The sequence below is a fragment of the Tenebrio molitor genome, chromosome 3 (assembly GCF_963966145.1).
Source record: "Tenebrio molitor chromosome 3, icTenMoli1.1, whole genome shotgun sequence".
Lineage (NCBI taxonomy): Eukaryota > Metazoa > Arthropoda > Insecta > Coleoptera > Tenebrionidae > Tenebrio > Tenebrio molitor.
The window spans coordinates 12,407,154-12,429,097 of record NC_091048.1 but is presented as its reverse complement, the minus strand read 5'-3'; the positions used below and the strand labels follow the sequence as shown (position 1 = coordinate 12,429,097).

Sequence of the window (21,944 nt, the reverse complement as noted above, 5' to 3'; positions counted from 1 at the left end):
TCCTTTTTGGTCACGGCGTTGAGCTGTCGAAAATCCACGCAAAACCGATAAGTGTCGTCCTTCTTCTTGACCAGACAAACTGGTGACGACCAAGGACTTTTCGACGGCTCAATGACATCCAGCTCGAGCATTTTCCGCAACTCCTCGTCTATGATTTTCTGTTTGTGCGGAGACACAGGGTAGTAGCGCTGTTTTATGGGTCTGGTTCCGGGCAACAACTCAATGTGGTGTTGGTCGACGTCCGTACAACCGATAGGGCGGGTGTGGTGCAATTCCGACTGCACCAGCCTCTCTAACGCGTGTTGTTGCTCGCTGCTCAACGCGTGGCGGCTCTGAATACTATGGACTCGCGCGGACTCGACGTCCTTAGAAAAGCGCCAAACATCCTGTCTCAAGTCCGGGACTATGTCCATGGACTTCCAAAAATCTATCCCGAGTATTAGATCATGAGGAACGTCGGGAACGATTAGTACGTCGAGGACATGCACTTTGTCGAGCAGCTGGACCGGTGCTCGAACGAATCCGAGACAATCACATTTCGCGCCGTTGGCCACCGTACATTGCGTCTTTGTCTTATTTAACCGAACTCCGCTACGTTCCAAGATCGACCAGCCGCCTCCACCCAACAACGTGTGTGAGGCACCGGAATCCAACAGACCTCTGAAGGGGTGCCCGAAAATCGACACTTCCAGATACGGACGTTCGTCACCCTTGGCGTGCTGCAAGATATAATCGAGAAGGAATTTGCTCCGCAGATGTTCGGCGTCGGTTGCGCTCACGGGACGGGGGACACTATCGCAACCCGCTAGCGGCCTCCCTTGGCGTTTCCCGAACAATTGGGGCAATTCCGGACGGTGTGATCCGGCTTACCGCAGCGGTAACAAAGTAGTTTCTTCGGAGCAGGACACTTGCTACGGATGTGGCCCAATTTCTGGCAATTCCAGCACGTCACGTTCTGGCGATTCGGCGAGGCCGAGCTAGAGGGTTCATCGGTGGACGCGATGGCTGCCGTACTTGGTCCGGAGGAAACGTACGCCAGATCTGGCTCCAAAAATTTTCGATTCTTGCGCGTCACGGGCGGAACAAACGACTCGACGGATGCCTTGCGAGCCTCCAACACGCGACCGATCCCCAACAACTCGTCGCGCGATCTAACGGGATGTACGCCGATTTGGCTCTGATAGAAAGGCGACAAATTCCGGAGGATGATCTTTAATCGCACCGGCTCCGCGACTTTGATGGTCAGTCGATCGAAGAGGCTGTCCATCACCGCCAGGTAGAGACCTATCGTCTCGTCCGATCCTTGCGTCCGTTGGCGGATCTCGTCGAACAGGCGATCGTTATAGTCAGCCGGCTGGAATTGCCCACGCAGCAACGTAACGAGCGAATTCCAATCGGTGGCGTTTTTCCGGTTCGCACGGTACCAGATCAAAGCCTTACCGGAGAATAAGTCGATGGCGCAATCGAAGAGGTCTTGCTTCGTCGCGTGTCGGGCCACCATCAGCTCTTCCACCCGCGCGAGAAATGCGCTCAACGACATATCTCGATCGTCTCCCGAGTACTTTACATTCCACTTAGAAATCGGTACCGACGGTGGACGCTGCACGGTGGGACTAGACGCGGCTCGCGGAGTGACTGGAGTTCCCACGGCTCCATCCACATCATCATCCGCGCTCGAAGTTTCGTCACCTGAACCTTCCATCAAATCGACGTCGACGACGCCCGCGGATTGGTTCAGACTCGATCTTTCGCGTCGTCTAGCTTTCGAGTTCGCCGTCGAATGCAAATTGAGGAGACTCACGATCAACCGAGACTTCCGCGACTCCTCAGTCGCCTCAGTAGCGCGAGACTTATTCACACGACCGAGCGCGTGCGCGATCTTGCTTATGATCTTCTCATAGGTCGCGTCCCGAACACCTTCGAAAGACTCTACTAAACCTCCTATTTCGTCCAACTTTTGGGCCACCGCTGTGACATCCTCCTCAAAGGTATAGGGATGGTCGGGATAGGTCAGTGGAGTAGGAGACTTTTCCAGCCTCAACAAATTGCGGAGGGTCTTCCGCATCTCCGCGACGGTTGCCAATCCTACGATACCTCGTATCTCTAATTCGTAGGACAGCTCGTCCGAAGCCAACCTATTGACCTCAAACTTTAAGGCCATCTCGAAAATGATCCGTACTCACACGCAACCACGTAGATCAACTAACTTCACAAATGAATGAAATGCCTAAAGAAGGACGCAAACGTGCACAACGAAAAGAGCGACTTGCTTCCGCTCTAAGTCAACTAGAGGTACACTCTAACACAATACGAGACATCGAACAATAATCAATCCTTGTACCAGGAAATCAGAATTTTGTTGACGCTGGCCCCACGTTGGGCGCCAAAATTGCCACGGTATTTTTCTACTTTGGGTCGGCGGTTGGCAATTGTTGCCGGTAGCTCAGTCTTGGGCGGGGTAAGCGAACGAATTAGCCAGACCCGAAAGACAAGAAGATAAGGGCGCCAGGATCCTCCGGCACTGATGCTTCGGGAGTATCCGGATCCGACGATACTCCGGGGCCGATACCCGAAAAGAAACACACGTGTCCCAGTTAACAAATTTAATCAAATTAGATCCTCTGGTACAATAAATATTTACAATAAGTGAACATTAAAAAAAAATAATGTGTACAATTGATTGTTGGTAACAAAAATAAATAAAATGACTGTTCGATGTTCGATTGCAGCAAACAAAAAAATTCAAGGAACGGTCCTGACCGGTAACGCACAAAATAAATTAAAACTAAAGATGAAATTCCCGCGAGCCGCCGACGATACTTGTACAAGCTCGGTGCGACCGCAAAACAAACGGTATCGAATTAAAACGCAACTCTTAAGTTACCGGCGTCGGATTTACAAATAATATTGTCAAAAAAAGGTTTGAATTCAAAATTACACACACGCACAAGATAAAACACGCGACACAAGAGAGAGAGACAGTAAAACAAAAGAAGAGACGTTATCTCCTTGCCGAAAAACGGCTGCGGCCTCGAGAGAGGAGATACCCGGCACGAGCAAACTGGAGGCTCTGTTCCTGTAGGCGCGATATGATATTCGGAAACGATCTGACCTGAGCCTCCTGCGTCGTCCTTCGGCGTCCTGCGGGGTTCGCGGCTCGGCGGTCCTGCTGCCGTTGAGGCCGCTGCTGATTCCGGTGGAGATGAAAAAAAGAAGGCCAGAAAAACAGGAAACTCGACGGATCCGCTGGAACGGGTCCGGCAAAAGGTCCTCGTAAGAGATCCGCTTAAAAGACCTCAGTCGGCGTGAGGTCTTTTTTTTTTTTTTTTTTTTGGGCGACGAAAAGCCAAAAAAAGTCCGTGACTCCCAAGATCCGGAAATTCCGATAGAGTTGGGGTTCCAAAAGGTACGCTATCCAGCACGAAACGGAGAACCACGCAACTCTTCTGATGGGCACGGGAGACTTCGTGAAAATCCCGAAAATCGGTGCGATACACAAGAAAACGCTGCCACGAAGTTCACCCAGTCACGGTACTTTTGCGAAAGAGGAAGAGTGGCATCGAAACGCGAACTTATCGCCTTGCCCAAAAAAGTCTAACCAGTCTCGGTGAAGGAAAACAGACCTTAACAGCTGTCGACAGAAGGAATATCGTGAACCGACAGGTGCGTGCGTGGTCGAATTTTTGACGCGCGACAGCGGGACCGAGATAGGTTAGAAAAATCAAAACAAAGGCACCAAAAGGCCTACGCCGTCGATCATCGATGAGAACCGTCGATCGAGACCGTCTCCAGGTGTTTTGAGAGATGAAGAGAGTTCCGTGAAAGAAGGAGAAAAAAAAATGTCCAGGGATGAGAAGGTGAAGGGAATTTATGGAGTTGGTGTCAAAAAAAGGGAAAGGTAAGTGAACGGTACATTCAGAAGACCTACTCAACTCCGATAAACTCTAGGCCGTGAAGAAAGAAGAAGATAGGAAAGAGCGAAATTTTTCTGGCGAAGGGCCAAGGTTCGCGACCTGACAAACCCGACGGTATATAGCTACCGTCCCGCTGAAATTGTGAGGATAAGGGCACGATTCCAGCTGCCTCTTCAGCTGGGGCCAAACGAAAAGAAAACGAAGAAAAGCCGACAAGGAAAACCAAAAGAGAAGGCAAGGTAGAAAGGATTAACGACAACGACAAGCGAACGGGAGGATGAGGGATCGGGAACGAAAAAGACACAAACAAAACGGTCGCGGTAACATGCGATTACTCTCAGCCTAACTGCAAGCGAGAGTTTAGTTACTTTCGAGGTGTTCGAGTAACGATGGTGCATCCCCAAGCATTAGTGGAACCCATGGGCCTTCCACTCCGGCCAAATCCGCAAAAAAACGAAAAACGAACGGAATGAAATTTTCGAACCGTGACATGATGCTTGACTCCGTTTTGGAAATTCATTCATTTTGGCAGTGACAATAATATGACATTTTAAATCATTGCCAACTGTCGAATTTTCATATATTTTGTAAAAAAAATTAACAAAAAAAAAAGTTCCAGTTAGTTCGTCATTACAAAAATGAATGCATTATAGCATTAGCATATGCTTAGAAAATCATAAAGAGATAAGTTTGTACTACTGTCTATATTCATAAAATAGAGAGGTTACTCACAAAAATAAGCATATCCCTATAAAATCACACTTCATTCGACTTATAAGTCAATTCACTAAACTAGGCTCTGTTTGTCATACCAAAAAATCAAAGAACTTATGGCCCGGTTGTACAAAGTGTCTATAAAAGAACATATATCAAGAGTGCTGTGGAATTGTGCGGCTCTATATTTTTTTTGGCCGAACTATGTCAAGCCGTTGAAGCCGGCAAATTAGATGTCAAATGACAAATGTCAAATTATTAATTACATGTTAGCCTCAATTGTGAGTTCGGCGTTTTAGTTGTTTTGCTTGTGATTTTCTTCAACAGTTTTTATCAAAACTAAAACGTTTTTCCGCATAAGTGTGAACTGTGAATACCAAAAACAAGTTACGAAGTAAGAAGGTACGACATTTATTTTTACGTTTACAGTAAGTAATAAGCAATCTTTTCAGTAAACCACAATGGTTTTATCGCTAGAGCAAAACACCTTCATTGTGATGTCGTATTACCGAAATGGTACCCTGCAGAATGGAGAGTGGGTTTATTCTAATAAACGCTTGCACGGGAGAATTTTTTGGAAAATTTCCAAATGATAATAACATGTGGAAGCAAATTTAATTCCACATGTTAGAAGGATTGTGGATAGATTTGTGGCAACTAGAAGTATTGAAAAAGGTAAAACTGTAAGAAGACCGCCAGTGAATGACGAAATTGTTGAAGATTTACGCCAACGAAAGGAACAAAACTCAAAAAAAATCCCTTAGGAAGTTATCACTTCAGACTGATGTACTACTCTCCACTTGTCAGAAAATTGTTAGAAAAAAAACCCGATGGCATCCTATAAAGGTTGGAGTATGGATTGCTGCCTCACGAACGAGTTTAATTGCTTTTATCTAATCCCGTGGGATAAATGACACTTATCCCACTCATTTGAGTGGAATAAGGAACTTCATTACCGGACGCATTTCATTACTCCACTCAGTGGGATAAGTGAGCTTCATTACCCCACTCAGTGGGATAAGTATGTTATTATTCCACTGAGTGGTGTAATGAAACTGGCGGAAATAAATAAGATTTACCTTTTTTTTTTAATTCGGGGCGGTCTTAGATAAAATTTTGTACATAACACGTGGGCTAAAGCATATTACAGGAAACTCGTGTGATTACAGATGAACTCGGGCTAACGCCCTCGTCATCTGCAATCTTCACACTCGAGTCCTGTAATATTGCTTTTATCCCACTAATTGTGTAAATAACTATTATTGTAAAAATCAAAGAACCTGTCATTAATGAAGTTACACAACCTTTGCTTTTCCATTTGGTACCACAATATGCGACAAAGCGGCAAAAATCAAATATATTCTAGTTCCACAGGACTCTGGATATATGTTCTTTTATAGACACTCTGTAAAGCTTAGTTAACATCGTGTCAGCTAACAACGCGTCAAGTCGGAAATCCGCCCATTTGATTGGTTGATTCAAATAAAATGTTAAATATCATCCAATCAGATCGCTTGACTTTAACAACGACTCGACATCGCTTTATGCAAACGGGCCTATATGATGTAAGTATCTGCCCATAAGGATAAGCATCTGTTTATGCATATGGATTCTAATATGCAGTGTGGAAACTACTTATGGAATAAATTCCGTAATTTCAAAACCAATGACACTTGTTGAAAACGCTGAAACAGGTCAATTTTTATTTCTTATAGTGCTTATTTTAAGTTGCTTCATTTGTTCATGACATCATTCATTTTTGAGCTATAACGTCATCATCAATTTTTTGAAATGACAACCCCCACTTTTTTCTTCCCTTTCCGATTGCCCTTCTTACTAGCTAAACAACGAATGAAAAAAATTGGTACCTTACATAACAATTTTTTTGAGAAAATGACAAATCTTATTTCAAAAATTTAATTTAATTTTTAACGTAAAAATTCTTTTGTATGGGTTTATTTAAAATAGAAGATTTTAATAGACCAAACAATTTAGAAAATTTAAGGCAGAGAATTCGCGCTGAAATGGAGCAAATAAGCCCTGACATTGAGCGCTGTGTACAAAGTATCGGTGAGTGCCAAATGGTTGGCGGGGGACAATTTCAACATTCACATTAAATTTTATTGTTAATCTTAGATGTCTGTTTGTTATTGTTTGAGCTCAATTAAAATTTTTACATTAAAAATTATACAGTGTCTATAAATGATTGTGGCATCCAAGTAGGCTTTGATTGTGTGCCGACTCTTTCACCAGAAATCGAATAATATTAGCCTGATCTACGATGTGCAACCCCAGAACAAACTGGTTTTACTAGTTGCCTATTGCGTAGCTTGACAAAATTAATGCTTGCAAAAAAATTAAATAAATGCATTATTGATAAGTCTCAACACTCTCAACAAATTATGTAGTTATTAAACACTTAAGAAGGTGAATAACATCAGTGATTCAGTTAAAAAAGTAACAATATAAATTAAAGGAATGGTTCGAAGTGTCCTCCATTTTGCTCTGAATATTTTCTCACTCTCTTGATGTTACAACAGACGGTAATGTCTTCTACTAACTCGTTTAAATTATTAATTTCTCAATTATACACTTCGTTTTTCACATAGCTGAACACAGAAAAGTCAGGTGAACAGATTATTCTGAAACCAATTACAATAATTTATGCAGCTTTCAGGATCATTAAGGAGCAGTTATTGTACAGTTGTATGGATGTAAATGCATGTTCTCCTCTAACAACTTTATGGCATGTATGTACTGCAATTTGATGAGACAGTCTAGTAGGTAAGTTCTCGGATGTGCTTCTAAATGATCTCGTATATTTTCAACTATATTTTTCATCACCTTGGGTCGACCTGACGATTTCCCCTTTTCAACACTATTGGTAGTAACAAAACGATTAAAAATTCGATGTATGTGAGCTGTGAGGAACTTTTCTAAAACATTTTGGTGCAGGTACTTAGCTAAAAATTCTTCTTTACAAGCTTGAACGCTGTATGTCCATTCCTCATCACTTTTAACACAGTTGCAGTAATAAGACATCATAAGAAACTTATTTTGTTCAAGTGTGAAGACTATTTTAGCAATTACTTCTAAAATATTTGTGAGGTTATAAAATTATTCTGATTTTCAATATAAAAACAGATACCTAAAGACAATACCTTTGTAACACCACCGGAAATTATCTAGCTCCAACACTACCGGTAGTAACAAAATGATTAACAATTCGATGTATGTGAGCTGTGTGGGACTTTTCTAAAACATTTTGGTCCAGGTACTTGGCTAAAAATTCTTCTTTGCAAACTTGAATGCTGTATGTCCATTCCCTGACTCTCTTTTAACACCGTTGCCCGTTGCGGTAATTAAGACATCATAAGGAACTTATTTTGTTCAAGTGTGAACACCATTTTAGCCAATTACTTCTAAAATATTTGAGAGGTTGTAAAATTATAAAAACAGATAAAGACAATACCTTTGTAACACCACCGGAAGTTATCTAGCTTTGAAAAAAGTTTTTTTAAACAATAAGCAGACCAGGAACACAAGAAACAATAAAACAGGGCTTCGAAGCGTAAATGAGGTTAAGTTGATTTCGTGTTGACAGCTTGTGAATATATTTGACAATTTGGCGGTTAGTAGTTGACGAATTTAAAGGGGTTGGCAAATTCAAATTCCAGAGCCCTCTGCGATCCCACATTCTTTTATAGACAGTCTGTATTAAATTTTTGAAGTAAAATCTGTCATTTTCTCAAAAAACTTGTTATGTAAAGTACCAATTTTTTTTATTCAACGTTTAGGTAGTGGGAAGATCTATCAGAGAGAGAAGAAAAAAGTTGGGGTTAGTACGGGGTGATCAAGAAGGACTGTTTAAGTTGGTAACACTGGATTGTATTTTAAATCGTATAACAGGAGTAACTTCCGGTTGTTGGTGGCTTGTCGTTGTTAATAATATCACAGAATAGAATCAATCAGAAGACAAACTCTCTTGGGCGGGAAAAGTCCGCGCATCTAAGCCGCGCAGATGAAGCGGCCATAAGTTCAGAGTAGAAGTCAGTAGCGTATCATAACCGCGGTTGACGCAATTGGTTTTCTACCAGGGGTGGCGATACATGAATAATATTAAGATGAGTAAGCTCAAAGGTGGCATGGTTTGTACGGCAAAAAAATGTGAAAACAAAGCCTACAACTGTAATTTGGCTTTCTTCACTTTTCCAAAAGAACATAATCGAGCAAGGTAAGAAACTACTATTATGTAGGTACTTTCATTAACTTTTGAACGTAATTTTTCTGTCACATAAAAAATACTCTAAATTATGCTTTACTGAAATTGTCACATATGGATGACAAAATATTGCGTTGTTAAGTATTATTTATTTATTTTCTATTTTTTATTAATAATTAAAACCTCGTTCTATTCCATTTGTGTGATTCTTGATACTTCTTGAATTGAATTAATTATATTCATATTCGACTCCGTACTTTGTAACATTTCTGGAAAAACTTTTTTATAAGCGCCTATCACAATAATATCCCGAGTGCATGTCAAATTGTCGATAATTTAATTTTCTCGAGTGCGCGAAGCGCACGAGAGGAAATTATGAGACAATTTTACATGCACGAGAGGAATTTTGGCAGACTATTTCCTGAGAAAAATTTACATGGTAAGTACAAATAAACGTAATTTTGTGTGTCGTTGACAGTCATGACATTTGCACTGAACTGGTATCTAAGGGAATTTCTTGACGACCGTTTTGCTCTAGTGCAAATTATCGCTGTAATTCGATGTACTTTTCGCACAAATAACTCAAAACAATTTATGCGAGTCCGGACCTGAACCTCGGGCTCACATGTTGTAAATGCGGACCTGATATTCTACTCTATAATAATGGCTGCCGCTGGCTGACTGAGATCAAAGGCGATTTTGCCGACTTTGCCTTCTGATTGATTCTATTCTGTGATAATATACCTATATCAGATATTTGTCAAATAAACCAACAAAACATATCCAGGTGCAGTGTTATAAATAACCGAATTAAAAAATTTTCTTAATTCTACTGCCAACTTAAACAGTCCTTTTTGATCACCCGGTAGTTATATAGTGCTGGTTCTGGCTCACTCAAAAATCACGTTTTTGAATCATGTGTTTTGCGTGATCTCTTCAAAACGCCAGTTTCAGAATCATGTGTTTTGCGTGACCTTCAACTGTATCAGTCATGTCGCGATCAAAACGCTAGTTTTAATTTGCGTTTGTAGTTTAGTCAAAACATAGTTTTTGATTCAGAGTAAATTATCTGATCATTACATCCGTTTTGGTTCCATCAAATACATGGTTTTTGATTAATGTAAGTAAGCGGTATTTTGCGTGACCTATATTTTTCCAAACAGGTGTTGTGTGTATGTGTTCATGTACATAACATTGAGGTAGGTAATGGAGTTTCATATCTCTGTGCGTGCATTGCATTTTATAGTAAGTAAATCATAAAAAATATTTTCAATCTAATTGTTGAATTCTAATAAAAGATAAAAAATTTGCATTGTTTGTGACTTGGAAAAGTGTTTTGTTTGAGGGTAGGGTATTGCGTAAGAAATAGTGGGCGTTATTTTGTTAACAAGGAGGGGATATGGAGTATTAATTAAGGAAGATTTATCGTTTGATATCAGTTTAATATCAACAGTAAGAATATTTTGCTAAAGACTTTTAATATGAGTTCATTTTTGCAAAGTGTTAATGAAGCAACTTTTTTCGTGCCGTTTGTAAAATCAAGCCAGCTGGAAGTTAATAAAAAATTTCAAGTTAATCGGTTTAGTAAAGAGGATTCACGGTTTGGTAAACAAGTTGTGGTTGATTGTGGGGATTTTAAAACATCCTTACCCCAGCGTTTTACATCGCAATTCACTGAAGAGGCCATTACAACTCTCAACCAGGAGTTAAGAGACGGAAAAACAATTTTTATGATTAGTCGGGGGAACGTTGGCAAAACAACAAATATATCTTTCATTGAAGAATAAGGGTGACAACAATGAAAAATCAGAAGAAATTTGTTCAAGATGTGAAAGTAGTGAATAAGAAGAAAAATTTGTTATTATTGTCACATATACAGTCAATAAAAAACTTAAAATATTTAATTGCAATGTATGAAATTAATAAAAAAATTCAAAGTGTTAAAATATAAATAAACTTTTATAAAAGTGAATATGTGGTGTTTTGTTTGTTTATTAGTGGGGAATAAAATATTAATTAGATACGTAAAATTTGATTATTTTATCTTAATTAAATGACAAGAGCTATAATCACAATAGAAAAAACAATCAATAATGAAGAAAGTTAAATTTAGTGATAAAGTTATTATTCATAATTTAGATGACACTGATGGCTTTCGAAAATCAGCCTGGGAAATGTATGCTAGAGATAGATTAAGATTTCAAAAACGAATTAGTGAATTAAGGAAAATTATCGATCCTGTGTTAAATAATCAATTAATGAAACAAAAAATAAAGAAAGATGTCAACAAAACACTGTGTTAAATAAGAGCCACAGCATCCGGCTGTGTTGGGTGAAATAAAAAGCGATGACAACAAAACATCACATGAAATAGGAGACACATTATCTGCTTGTGTTGTTTGATTTTTTTTATATTTTAATAATAATTTTTTCCTACTACGTATCTAGAAAGTTTCATCTACTGCCCTAGCAACACACTTGTAATCAAAAGTGAATCCTATCTTGCGTGTGGTTGCTAGCTACGAAAGTAAAATACTTACGCGACTAGGAGAATTTATTTTATTTTGTGACAATTTCGATTGAGGTACCCAAATCATTAAATGGAAAACAGCAACACATTTTATAATAATATGTAGTTTAATTAGTCCAATTGAATACAACAAAGGAAAATTAATCTACTTATTCACATTTATTGTGATTTATGAATTGTTGGAAAGTTAGGTTATATCGCTCACCCGACTTGACAGGCGACAATGAGCCTAACGTAATTCCGGCGGCTCTTTCAATTCCGTCACATTCCATATTTTGCGGGAAGACTTGTTGCATAAATACCAATAACCGCAAACTATCAAACTAACATTATTACGGATTACACGCACTTACACAATTCACGCCGTTTGAAGACGAAAAATAAAATGTTTGTAAAAGCTGTTGCTATGGTTTTTACTTCCAAGATCCAAGGACGGTCGCGATACGGCACGATTTTTGCTATTTTTTTTAACATTATAAAATGTTGGTGCTTCGTAGTAGGAAAAATTTAATACAATACACGATGCGCAAGTTTCTTCTTTCACCGCGGAGGTTTCACGGCCCTCGGCTGTCGCCTCGGGTCTTGAACTACCTCCTTGGCAAAAAAAGTTCACTTACGCATCTGGTAATGTAAATAACTATTAATTGAAAATTCTCTGTACTTTAGGTTACAAACAATGTAAAATAAAACAAATTTATTTTTTTAAAGTATATTTTTTATTGCCATTCAACGTGGAAACGCTGCAAGCATTCGGGGCACTTTTCCAGATTCCGCAATATTATCGGAAATTTTTGTATTATAAAACAAAAATGTTTATGTAATTATGTTATTAATATAAGCTCTTTATTTCCTTTTTTATTTATACATAAAACTATACACTAAAACACATTTTATCTACTATTTTTTCTAATTTTTCTAATTCTACTAAATTTTGTTTTTTTTTCCTAACTAATTGTTGCTTTACCACTAAATATTTGTTAATTTTTTGAATTTTTATGTCAATTTTTTTATTCATTTTTATAATATCCTGATACATATGCTTAACTTTAGTTTCAAATTCTTGTTGAATTTGATCAACTGAAGATTTTTCATCCTCCATATAAAGTGAGGAAGTCGAGGAACATGGAGACGCCTCTGGAGGTGTAGTAATTGTTTTACCCTTGCCCTTGCCCTTGCCTTTACCCCTAGTTGGCGGCTGGGTGGTAAAGGCCTCCGCTTCCTCATTGTCGTCCACCTGTTCCATAAATCCAATCTGAAAATAATTAAGTTTCTATTATTAATAAAAATTACAATTTTAATAAATATAAACTTATCAATAGTCGGAAAAATTTGAATAAAAAAATTACCTCTTGCAACAATGATTCGGAATCAATCAATGAAGGTAGACTAAAGTTAGTTTCCTCATTTAATAACTTTATTTTGAAGGATGTTCACTTTTTGAGTAGACATTTTTTTTTTCGTGAAATTACCAACAATTGAACAAATGAAAACTAGTAATTGAAATAAACAAGAATCATGATTTATATAATAAAAAAATGCAACGTTTACAAAAAAACCCAACAATTTTTCTGCATGTGCCTTGGTCGTTTAAGTCTACATCTAAATGGGTGGGGGCTAAGAGTGAACGAATGAAACGTCTTATGTGATAACGCGTAGATGAACAGTGGGAGAGAACGTTAATTACTCATTTGTAGCATAATTTTTTATGTTACCGCCCACAGACGTACAGAGCCATTACAGAATGATTTCTTTTGTATTTATTTTGAATGTGACCAACCCCCAATAAAAGTTGCACCAAAGAAGATGAATGCACCCTTAAATGAAGAGATTGAAGGAAAGAAAAATGTGCCAATTAACACAGGACAACATAAAATGTTTACAATTGAAAATGAATTAAATGCCGATATTGGCAAAAGTTTATTAGGAAATAATTTTGATTTTTATTTTGCTTTTATGGCTGTGTACATTTTCAATTGGATTGGATATTTATTGGTGATAACATTTTGGCACAAACTTGCAGCAAAATTTGGTGCTCTATCAGGACTTGGATTATCAATATCAAAGTGGACGTTTTTGATTCAATATTCAACAGACTGGATATTAAAAGACTACAGCTGGTTTTGTTGGCTTTTAATAATTTTAGGATGAATCGTTTGCATATTTTCATGTAAACGATATTTAAAAATAGTAAGGAACTGGGACATGCTGTCTGTTAATCAACAAATAACTTTAATTTTTAATTAAGCTTCAACCAATGTAATATTTATAAATGTCATGAATAAAATATTAAAAACAAACAATCGTTTAATTTTTTCTTGATTTTTATTCGTAATATGTATTTGTAATTTTTTACTATACAAAATTACATTTACAATATAAATTCAAACAGCAAATATATTTGAAAGGGTGGTTTAAGATCAAAAATAATAAAGGAAAAAAAGCTGCATATAGACGATTGAAATTAAATGAAAAAAAAATTGAAGTTAATAGAATCATAAATATATTACAATCGATAATTGATAAATGTAGGATTTGCGGAACTGAAGGGGAAACAATTGAACACATCATTTCGTCTTGCACCGTTTTGGCTCAAAGCGAATATAAAAAACGTCACGATATATTCGCTAAAATTATACACATGAATTTAGCTGTTAAATTCAATTTATTAAAGAATACACAACCACATTATAGTTATACACCAGAAAGTTGTTTGGAAAATGACAGTTACAAGTTATATTTTGATAGAACAATTTTAACTGACATTCATATTAAGCATAACAGACCAGACATTATAATTTTAAATAAACAACAAAAGCAAGCATATCTTTTAGATATAGCTGTTCTAAATTCACACAATATAACACAGACATATAACACAAAAATTAATAAATATTTAGAGCTCTCCGTTGCTATGAGAAATCTTTGGTGTTTAGAAAAAATTTCGATTTTACCACTTGTAATTTCAGCAACGGGAATAGTACCGCAATCTTTTTTTAAAAATTTAAAAATTTTGGACTTAGAGAACACATTGGTGGTTGAAATTCAAAAAGGTATATTATTATACTCATGTCACATCGTGAGGAAATTCCTTAACATTGACACAGAACATAAAACACAAAAAAGTCAAAATGTGGAGGCGAGACGCCGGTAATTATGTTGATAAGCACTGCACTATTACTTGATAGTATTATCCGTAATAGTGTATGTACTCCGGCAAAATTGCCATGCCGCCGGGTGGAGGTGGGATACGAAAACCTCAAATTATATTTTAAAGAAAATTTTTTGAAAATTTATTTCGTAAACGGTACGTTGGAGCCCAAAATAATAGAGGAAAAAAAGTTGCAAAAAGTTGTTATAAATCGAATGGTAAAAACTAAAAGTTGATTGATTCACGTGCATAAGCTCAAATTACAATTAAAGAGTAAAATTGTAAAACTTTAATAGCGTTTATCTCAAAAACTATTCGTTTTATTGAAAAATGATCTATGTAAAAAAACATGCGCAAAGAAATGGAAAATCGATTTATTTAAATCAAAATTATTTTAGGGTTGATCATTTTGTATTTTCTACACCGTTCAATATTTTTTGAATTTGAGTTTTTATTTAAATTTGTGAGTTTAAGCGATGAAGTTTGATATGCAACTCGATATGGTTCTGACAACATTTAAAAAACTACCCTTAGCTTAAATTAATTTAATTTTGAGATAAAAATTTGAAATTAAAACCACAAGTAGCATTTTTTATGGAGAATTCAAAGATTTAATTAAAAAAAATTTAAAATGTTTTTAAGTGCCTTTTTTTGGTAAAAAAACATCACTTTTTAAAGAAAAAAAATTAAAAAAGCAACAATTTAAAAACATGAATTTTTCTAACTCCAACCATCATAAACATTTAAAAAAATAAAAATGTTTTAAGTGCCAAAAAGTATAAAATTAAAGTCATTTCCGCCCGACCAAAAACGGGGGTTAAACTTTGTTACTGATGTAGGTTCTCCTAAGATATGTCTCATAGCTGGATTGAAAAGTCAGGACTCTTTTTTTTTTTTTTTTTAAATAGGGGTGTTATATGGTTATTTAATAATATGTAATAACAAAGATAAAAGTATAAACATTTATTTATTTATTCTCAAATACATTATTTTCATCGCAATCATCCCAATTTTCATCATCGGGAGTGTAATTTACTTGAGGGATGACAATTTTTGGTCTCTTCTTCATTTCTTCCCATAATCTTTGCCGTTCCGCAGCACCCTCTTTCCACTTGCGGTCCATGTCTTTCATGTACTCCTCACGATGAGCCTTGTACATGTGGATCGACAAACGATGCTCCAAGCATTTATGGAAGGGGTTGTAGGGACATTGAACAATTCCTTTAAAATAATAAATATATGAAATACAGTTTTATATTAAAAAAAAACTTACCATTTTGATTATTGTAACTATCAAAATTTTGGAAATTCATGGTTGTAGTACTCGCAAGTTGACAATTATCAAAGTGTATAAAACTAAGCCAATTACTGCCATATTTATTTCAATGTCCCCACTCTTGTTACATCCCTCTTTTTGTCTCCCACCAACTTTTAAAGAAAGAAACATTTTGCTTATCTTCGGCAAAATATATCCCAATTTATTTTTACTTTAGGTAATTAACATGTTATCACCATTATTTTATTCTTTTTATCTCACTATAAATAAGAATCTTTTTGAATATTGACATTGTTTGTGCAGCTTCTTTATTAAACTTCAATGGAAACCGTCACACGTTTATGTAAAAGAGTCTTAAAAGTGGTACGTGAATATTTCTCGACTGTAATTACACAAGAGGTTTCATTTAGTAGGAAAAATATTTTTTGCAACGAAAACGTATTGCTTAGCAATTAGACGAGAAAAATTGGCACGATAAAAGCACGACGGCCGTAGGCCGGAGTTGATTTTATCCTGCCAATTTTTCGAGTCTAATTGTCAAGCAATTAGTTTGAGTTGTAAATAAATATTTTTCCTGACTAAATGAAACCTCGAGTGTAATTCGGCGAGACAATTTAATGAATGAACAATGCAAATTTAATTTTTTTATTTGGTATTAAAGGTATTAGATGCCTAGCAACTAAAGGTATAAGTTACCTGAGTGTTTTTGCCGGATAAAAGTTAGGGCAAACTTTTATCCGCTGTCAAAGTGACAAAATCACAGCGCCTTATGAGATTTTTTATACATGAATTAAATTGTCAAAATTAAAAACTATAGATGAGTTAAATAAATTTCAAATTCATATAAATAATACAATCAAAATTGTTAATAAAGCAATAAAAAACAAATTGCATAAAAATAATGTTTTAGAGTCACTTCATTCTTTAGAATCTAGTTTATCATATTTAAAATATTATCGTTTAAAATTAAAAAAACTTAAACAAAATTTAATTTTGAAAACGGGAGGAAAACTTTCAACTAATTTAAATCGAAATTGCTCTAATGTAAAATGGGAAAATATTGACTCAGCTTTTAATGGAAGAATTCGTACTGGTTTTATATCAACATTAAATATAAAAGACCCTTTAATTTTTTTCACTAAAGCTTTTAAGTGTTTTTCAATTAAAATTAAAAAAATCTTAAAGGAGTCTATGATAAAAGTGAATGTTATTTTCTCCGCTTATTTCATAAAACCTCAAACTGGTGAAATTGACATAAAAAGCTTTTGCACAAAAAATGTTCCAATTGACACTACTAATTTAAAACGGTGGTACAAAGAAAACGTTACCGATAAATTAATGAATAAATTAGAAGAGTTTGTAGAAAAGGATTCTGGATGGGCTCTTCATGAAGTTATAGGGCTTAAAGTAAATATTAACAGGTATGATCCATTAAAGATAGGTTTTTCAACGTTTGTAACTGTACCAAATTTTATTTAAAAAAAACATGCAGTAATTAATGTTGAAAATGATGATAATTTTTGTTTTTTATGGTCAGTTGTATCTGCTTTGTATCCTGCAAAGAAAAACGCTAATAGAATTTCTTCTTATCCACATTTTAAAGATGTTTCCAATTACAATTAAAGATGTTAGAAAGTTTGAAAAACATAACAATATTGCCATTAACTTATATTGTTTTGAGCGTTCAAAAATTTTGCCTTGTTCTTTAAGTTCACAAACACATAAAGCTGATATTAAAGTTATCAATTTATTAATGTTGCCAATTAATACTAAACCAAATTTGTCTATTGCTTCTAAAAAGTCCTTACTTTATCACTTTGTGTGGATTAAAAATTTATCTCGTTTGTTATCTAAACAATTATCAAATCATAATAATAAATGTTTTGTTTGTGAGAGATGTTTAAATTCTTTTACCACTGACAATCTACTCCAAAATCATTTGCGTTATTGCCTAAAGTCAAATCAATGTTGTGTCAAATTACCTGATGAAACAAAGAAATTTTTGCAGTTTGAAAATCATTCTTATAAAGAAAAAGTTCCCTTTGTTATATACGCAGATTTATAAAGTATTTTAGAAAAGGCATCAGACAATAATTACTCTACCAAATCTAATTCTAAAATATATCAAAATCATGTTGCATTTAGTGTAGCCTATTATCTAAAATGCTCTTATAACGATTCATTCTCTAATTTTAATATTTATCGTGGTAAAGATTGCATTCAGTGGTTTGTTAAAGAGTTGGAAGAAATTTCACAGTTTTGTGATGAACAGCTTAAAATAATTTTACCAATGACAACAATAACAACAACAACAACAACAACAACAACAATGACAATTGTCACATCTGCAAACAAACATTTCAACCAAACCAAATGAAAGTACGAGATCATAATCATCAAACAGGAGAATTTCGTGGTTTAGCGCATCAAGCTTGTAACTTAAATTATAAAGATGCTCATTACATTCCTGTTGTTTTTCACAACTTAAGTGGATATGATGCTCATTTTATAATTAAAGAACTATCAACACAGTCTCAAGGAACAATCAAATTGCTACCTATAAATAAAGAAAAATACATTTCTTTTACTAAATATGTTGCAGGCACAAATGTATCTTTACGATTTGTTGATTCTTTTCGTTTTATGTCTCAAGCTCTAGGAAAACTTTCATCAAATTTACAAAACGAACAAAAATTTATAACAAAATTATTTTGTAATACCGAAGAAGAATTCTTGTTATTAACCAAAAAAGGTATATTTCCTTATGATTACATTGATTCATTTGAACGTTTAGAGGAAACCGTTTAACCTTGTAAAGAAGCATTTTACAGTGAACTTACTGAGGAACCTATTAGTGACAGCGACTATTATCATGCTAAAAAAGTTTGGGACTGCTTTCATATTAAAACAATAGGAGAGTATGCTGATTTGTATTTAAAGACTGATGTTCTTTTACTTGCAGATGTTTTTGAAGCTTTTCGTGATACATGCAAAAAAACATATGATTTAGATCCTTTACATTACTTTACTACTCCCGGACTTACATTTGATGCTATGCTCAAAACCACAAATATAACATTAGAACGTTTGATGGATATTGATCAAATATTATTTATAGAAAAAGGTATAAGAGGTGGTGTATCACAGTGTTCAAATAGATATGCAAAAGCAAATAATAAATATATGAGAGAAAATTTTATACAAAATTTAGACAGCAAGTACTTAATGTATTTTGACGTGAATAATTTATATGGTGCAGCAATGTCAGAATATTTGCCATATGGCGAATTTGAGTTTTTAGAAAATTTTAACATTCAACAAATATTATATACCTCCAATACTTCTCAAATTGGTTACATACTTGAATGTGATTTAGATTATCCCATTTGCATACATGATATGCATAGCGATTTACCATTGGCGCCTGAACATATGGTGCCACCAAATTCTACATCCAAAATTAAAAAACTGCTTTTAACATTATTTCCAAAAAAAATTTATATTATTCATTATAGAAATTTGAAAATGTATTTAGACCTGGGAATGAAATTAACTAAAGTTCACAAAGTTTTAAAATCCAAACAATCACCATGGCTTAAACAATATATTGACTTAAATACCAAACTCAGGCAACAGTCTAAAAATGATTTTGAAAAAGATTTCTATAAATTAATGATTAATGCTATTTATGGTAAATGTATGGAGAATGTTAGAAAACATAGAGACATTCGATTGGTAACGAAATGGGATGGAGGACGCTGGGGACTACGCGCATTAATTTCAAGACCTAATTTTCATAGCTCCATTATTTTTGATGAAAATATTGTTGTTGTTGAAATGAATAAATTAGAAGTTTATCTGAATAAACCAATATACGTTGGTTTTAGTATCTTAGATATTTCGAAAACTTTCTTATATCATTTTCATTACAACTATGTTATTAAAACCTTCCAAAACTCTGCAAAATTACTTTATACCGATACTGACAGTTTAATCTATGAATTTAAAGTTTATGACATATATGAATATATTAATAGTTATTTACACAATTAGTGGGATAAAAGCAATATTACAGGATTCGAGTGAGCAGATTGCAGATGACGAGGGCGTTAGCCCGAGTTTATCTGTAATCACACGAGTTTCCTGTAATATGCTTTAGCCCACGTGTTATGTACAAAATTTTATCTAAGACCGCCCCGAATTTAAAAAAAAAGGTAAATCTAATTTATTTCCGCCAGTTTCATTACACCACTCAGTGGAATAATGACTTACTTATCCCACTGAGTGGGGTAATGAAGCTCACTTGTCCCACTGAGTGGAGTAATGCAATGCGTCCGGTAATGAAGTTCCTTATTCCACTCAAATGGGGGATTAGATAAAAAAGATTTTCATCTTTTTGATACCTCAGATTATGAAACTAACAATATTTATAACATTATACAAAGAAACAATAAAGTACCCGGCCTTATGAAAGATGAAAACAATGGTAAAATTATGTTAGAATTTGTTGGTTTAAGATCAAAAATGTATGCTTACACTGTAGATGACGATAAATCAAGAGTATTTAGTTAAAAAATCAAAAGGATCTACAAAATCTTCAATAAAAGCCATCACATTTAATGATTATAAAAATTGTTTGTTCGATCAAACAATTTTAGAAAAAGTACAAAAGTTAATAAGATCTAAAAACCACAAGGTCTCATCTATCAAACAGAAAAAAATTGTCTTAGGTCCATTTGATGATAAACGTATTCTTAATTTTGATACAACTGACACTAAGCCTTGGGGCTATATGTATCAAGCGACACCTAACAGAGAAAAAGAAGAAGAAAATATTAATTATGAGTAAAGTACATATGTGTACATAAGTAAATAATGGAAGGGATATCAACTACAAAATGAGGTACTGCATACAAACTAGCAACACAAATAATTTTATTTTATTGTTGTTGCAGTGCTAACCAGTGTTTCCAAGATGGATCTTTTGTTACAAATCAAAATCGAAGCCCAAGATGCTCTACAGAAAATTTATATGAAACATTTAAATAACCTGATCCTGTATGAAGACACTCATCAAACGAAACTTAAACTTTTTACTCTGATGAACCGAGAAGACTTTATTATTCCAAGTGAAATTTTTCTAAAAATGTCTCTTTACATAAAAAATGCTAATGTTGAAATATTTGTAAAACTGTTACAGAAAAGAAAATTTTTAGATAAGTATGTACACACATTTGTAGATATCTGTAGGAAAGAAAATGTAAGTTTGCTTTCTTATTCGAAATTATATGCCTTGTTAACTGCTCACGGTTTAGAGAAAAATGTATCACATATTTATTATCTGTTAGATTTATTGTCCAACCACAATTTGCAAAACATTTGCACAAAGGAATTTCCATTGTTGAATATTTTGCAAAACCATCAAACTGTTGTATCATGCATTGATCAATTTGTATGTAATGTTTCATACATAGCTGACTACAAAAAGCTTCAGATAGCGATTTTGTCGTTGAAATTAAATAAAGATGTTTTATATAGATTTAAGCCTCATGAAAATGTTAAACACTCCCAAATATTACAATTGGTAAAGGAAAACATATCCAAAGGAAACAGCGATCCAGAGGCTCAGCTAGGTTGGACTTGCGGTCCAGACTCAGCGAGATGGCCATCAACAAAGCTCCAGGATTATAAAGAAACTTTGACTCTGTTAACATTATTATCATCTATTCAATAAAACACTTTTCATATTTTTTTGTCTTTTATTTATAAATTTTCTTACATAATTAAGGTGCTACAACTATTTATCTTAAATACTACCTAAGTAATAATAACAATAACTAAATAAATAAATAAATACATGGGTACCTACTTATAACCTATCTAACTAAAGATATTATGTTTTTAATTGGTATATATTTAGCTATTCTATCATGCAAAATTAAACAATAAGCAGTTGTTTTATCAGGTATATTTACACTTGTTTCAAATTCTATTCTAATATCCACTGCACTTCTTTTTAATTCTTCGTTTTGTTTAGAACAATCAATCACTGCAATTGGTGCAATATCTTTAAACTCTTTTGGAGTAAAAATAGGTTCACTTTCTTTGTAAAGAAAAGAATTTTGAAAATTAATAAACAT

General features: G+C 34.8%; 4 long non-coding RNA genes across 5 annotated transcripts; 2 read left to right on the top strand and 2 right to left on the bottom strand.

Moving 5' to 3' along the window:
• The first annotated feature begins 3,341 nt into the window (after window positions 1-3,341).
• On the top strand, window positions 3,342-4,122 carry LOC138126068 (uncharacterized). The gene is made up of 2 exons (XR_011157606.1): window positions 3,342-3,898; window positions 3,949-4,122. It is a non-coding gene; the product is annotated as an uncharacterized lncRNA (long non-coding RNA).
• Window positions 4,123-6,981: 2,859 nt separating this feature from the next.
• On the bottom strand, window positions 6,982-8,358 carry LOC138126064 (uncharacterized). 2 transcript variants are annotated; one of them, XR_011157601.1, is made up of 4 exons: window positions 8,101-8,358; window positions 7,777-8,050; window positions 7,331-7,720; window positions 6,982-7,270 (listed from the first exon to the last, which is right to left on the bottom strand). It is a non-coding gene; the product is annotated as an uncharacterized lncRNA (long non-coding RNA). The 2 variants fall into 2 exon arrangements; XR_011157600.1 differs by having other exon boundaries at window positions 6,982-7,720; window positions 8,101-8,351.
• Window positions 8,359-15,476: 7,118 nt separating this feature from the next.
• On the bottom strand, window positions 15,477-16,178 carry LOC138126065 (uncharacterized). The gene is made up of 2 exons (XR_011157602.1): window positions 15,802-16,178; window positions 15,477-15,749 (listed from the first exon to the last, which is right to left on the bottom strand). It is a non-coding gene; the product is annotated as an uncharacterized lncRNA (long non-coding RNA).
• Window positions 16,179-17,873: 1,695 nt separating this feature from the next.
• LOC138126066 (uncharacterized) lies at window positions 17,874-21,554 on the top strand. The gene is made up of 2 exons (XR_011157603.1): window positions 17,874-20,707; window positions 20,760-21,554. It is a non-coding gene; the product is annotated as an uncharacterized lncRNA (long non-coding RNA).
• The last annotated feature ends 390 nt before the right edge of the window (window positions 21,555-21,944 follow it).